Source organism: Humulus lupulus, chromosome 4, assembly GCF_963169125.1.
Source record: "Humulus lupulus chromosome 4, drHumLupu1.1, whole genome shotgun sequence".
NCBI lineage: Eukaryota > Viridiplantae > Streptophyta > Magnoliopsida > Rosales > Cannabaceae > Humulus > Humulus lupulus.
Window position 1 is genome coordinate 88,047,801 of NC_084796.1, and position 3,892 is coordinate 88,051,692.

A 3,892-nucleotide genomic window follows, 5' to 3' on the forward strand; every position below is an offset into this window, starting at 1 on the left:
TGGGCATAAAATACATTCATAAAAGTTAAAGTTTGGTCAAAAATAATAAACCTAAAAGAAAATGGAAATTTTAAGGCATTTTGTGATAAATGCCTAATTTTGCCGAAATGGGGAATTTTATTCCATGAATGGACCTTAGGTTAAATTTTATTTTGTGGTTAATTAAATTAAATATGAGAGACATTTAATTTAATTAATTAATAGTAAGTTTGGTGATTAAAACTTAATGAGAGTGAAAAAGGTGTAAGAAGTCAAGTGGGCAAGTGGGTAGAAAAGCACTCAAGTGTTTTGTGATATTTTGAAGAGTTGTGTGAGCCATTCTAACCCCCAAATCCGACCACTCTCCCTCCCTCATTCACTCTCATCTGATTTTTGAAGACTCTCTCAAGTGTTCTCTCCATTTTCAACCCCAAGAACACCAAAGAAACTTGGAAGCTAAGTCTTGGTCTAGGAAGGGTTTTCCCTAAGGTAAAGTTTCATTAATCTAGACTTTTGTCAAGTTTTAATCATAGAGTTTCAAATATCTAATTACCAATGTTGTTGGGGGAAATTGGTTAGGGTTTTTGAAAGGTTTTGGAGGAGCCAAAGCTAATAGGAAGGTCCAAACCTTAAGCAAGAACACCAAAGAGGTAAAAAGTTTACTTTTGATGATTTTGTTGTAGGGTTTTTAGTTTTAAGCATTATTTTGTATATCTAATGCTTAAAGTTTCTTGTTGGTGATGTAATAAGGTTATGGTAGTTGTTTAATAATTTTTATGATGCATGTGTATTGATTTTTGAAAATGGGAACCAAAACCCCCAAGGGTTTTGTAGGATACCCTAAAACAAAACATGTTTTGAGCTGTGACTTCCAAGGGGTCAAACAGCCACTGTATATTGTTTTTGTAAAATTAAATTGTACTTTGATGTTGTTGAGATTGAGTACATAAAATTGAGCTTTTGAAACACTAAAAAATGTTTAGAAATGAGTAAGTTATGCTATTTCAAAGATTAGGTAAAAAACTGTTTTTTCGTATTCTTATTTTCGGAACCAAGTTTGGACAGCCACTGTATAGGGAAAATGAACCCATTTTTTTCTAAAATTTTGTGGACATATTTCTGGCATAACCTATTAGTCCACTGTAAAATTTGGTAAGAAAATATTAAACGGTTTGAAAGTTATTAACTGTCAAAGTTTGGAAAAAATAAGGACTTGAAAATAAGGTCATTTTTACCTCATTGTTGGAAAATGATTTCACCAATCAAAAATGCTCATTTTGACCTAAGATTTTACAAAGACCTAAATGGCAAAACAAAAATGGAATTGGGAAATTTTGGTAACAATTGGGTAAGTAAATTTCAAGTTATGAACTAACGAAGTATGTAGTTAAAAATGTGAAAATTAAGTTTTTCACACTTAGTGTAAAAATGAGATTTTGGAACATAAGGTAAAAAGTAAAATTTTGCTTATTTCAAGATATAAATTGGCAAGTCTTGAAATCATATTTTCACTAAAATTTACCCTTTGAGTTTAAATGAATTATTTTTATTAAAGAGTTTTTATTCTTTCTAAAAATAAGAGATTTAATTTATTAATAGTTAATAAATTAAAAGAGGGTTTAAAACCCTATATTTTGAGAAAATAATTAAATGAATTATTTTTCTAGTAAGTAAAAATTGATTAATTGCTTTTGGAAAATTAATTAGTCAAGATGAGAAATTTATAACGGTTTTCCTAATTAAGACAAATTAGGCAATTTTCTTAAAACGGTTTTTAGATATTAAAACCTTAAGAAAAATAAAAGGAAAATTTAAAGAGTTTATTTTCTTTAAAAATAATTAAGGAATTTATTTGTATTTTCTGGATATAATACCGGCTAAAATCTTACATATTTTAACCGACTAGTCGAAAGTGCGGGTTAATAGAGATACCTTGAAAGAGTAAGATTTTTAGCGGGTTGTGGGGAAATACCATTGTGATACCCGAGCCTAGGTATCGAGACCTTAGGATAGGTCTCCCCGAGACTTAGGGTTTAGTCTCGAATATTTTGTATAACTTTCCTTAATAGGTTTAAAACCAAATAAGGATTATAAATCCTTACAAATGACTTTTATTAAAATGACCAAACTGCCCAAAATAATAATAATGAATTATTAGTGCCATAATTAATCCGAGTATACTGTATGGATAACTACAGTATTGGCTAAGCGTAACTGGACTGAACGTTGGAGGGTGAAAACTTGCTGAGCGCTAAGGACTCCAAGTAAGTCAACTTATATTGTATGGCTGCAACATGAAATGATTATTGTCTTGTATGTTAGTATAGGGATACATGCATATACATAGGCTGTCATAGAAAGTTGCTTAGAGACGTTAGTCTAGTGAGTGCTGATTTAGAAAATATGAACGGTAGAAGTCCGTCATATCCTAGACGGTTGATCCCCGTCACACTGCTTGATTTTATTTATGTCCGGTTCATTACCGAGACGAGTGGCCATGAGATGAGGATAAGCTGGTTAAACCTAGGGGCGCCAAGATAAATGGGACCTAGGGGCCCTCATGCTTACTTAATCATTGGACGGTTAGAATCCGAGCAAGTGCTCTGATAAGTTATTCCCGGATAGCAGCCGTGAATATTGGCCATTCCGTGAGAGTGCCTAGAGATACTAGGGGTTGCCAAGATTGAGTGAGGTTGAACACCCTAGGGGCAGCTGCTCACCAGCACCACTGATTAACATAGAAGTCTCCGTAAAACCGTGTAAATTGGATTACACTCTTGAATAAGTAGCGATGCCCTAGGTAACACGATAGTTACCCTTGATGAGAATATTTATTGGCTAGATCTTAGTGTGGGGACTCGGTTCTCTTTTACAGATTAGCAATTATGTTGGAGGGCGCGTTACGCATGAATTGTTGGAAATTGTCGAGCGTTGGTCTCGAATTATGTTGTGATATAATATATCTGCTTGCTCTGGAATTTTCTGAGTGCAGGGATATAATTGTTGATAAGATGTAGTTGTGATATAATATATCTGCTTGCTCTGGGATTTTCTGAGTGCAGGGATATAATTGTTGATAAGATATAGTTGTGATATAATATATCTGCTTGTTCTGGGATTTTTCTGAGTGCAGGATTTTTATCTAGATGTGAATTAATTTATCCTTGGTTATCAGGCATGACCATAAGTTTGCCAGGACGCTTTAGCGTTCTTGAAATTGATTGTGTAGGGTCCGGATCCCTATTTCTCTACATGCTTTGTTTGAAAGTTGATCTTACTAAGCGTTTTCGCTTACCTAGTTGTTTCATGTTGTAGGTAAAAGCAAGGGCAAGGCAGAGCAGTGAGCGCTGGAGTCTTCCTTGCAAATGTACATGTGGACCGACCTTTTGGGAAGCCTTTTTATTTTTGGAAATATTGTGTAATTTTCCTAAACTAGGCTCACTCTAATCTTTATAAAACATGTTTGTAACTAAATGTTAAGTATGGCCATACGACTTTTTAAAAAGTTTTTTTTTCTATGGGTTTTTGAGACATTTTGTTAAATGAAAACATTTATATTTCCGCATTATCGAGTCTTGAAAATCCGGGTCGTTACACTTTACACTTCTTGGCTCGAAATATTTTGCACATTTTATATTGATGAATCATTTATGTTTATTTATTCATACAAACCTAGTGTGGATTTAGGCTCGAGACTCGATGCATTCATGCATCGTTTGCTCGAATTATCCGCTTCCAATCTCGTTATTCATCAAGGTCGGATATTACTTTAACCACGAACCCGAAAGTACTTATATGGTATGCAATGTGAATGGTTTAGTTACATCTTTTTGCTTAGTTACTTTTTACTCATCCTCGGTTTTTACTCCGAGGTTATGAGTTCGAAACTATTTTTCCTTAAGATATTCCAGCC

The 3,892-nt window shown here is 33.6% G+C and overlaps 1 long non-coding RNA gene across 1 annotated transcript; it reads left to right on the forward strand.

The window, feature by feature from the left end:
- Positions 1–556: 556 nt before the first annotated feature.
- LOC133829066 (uncharacterized) lies at positions 557–3,536 on the forward strand. Its single transcript, XR_009891498.1, has 3 exons — positions 557–629; positions 2,178–2,243; positions 3,295–3,536. It is a non-coding gene; the product is annotated as an uncharacterized LOC133829066 (long non-coding RNA).
- Positions 3,537–3,892: the final 356 nt, after the last annotated feature.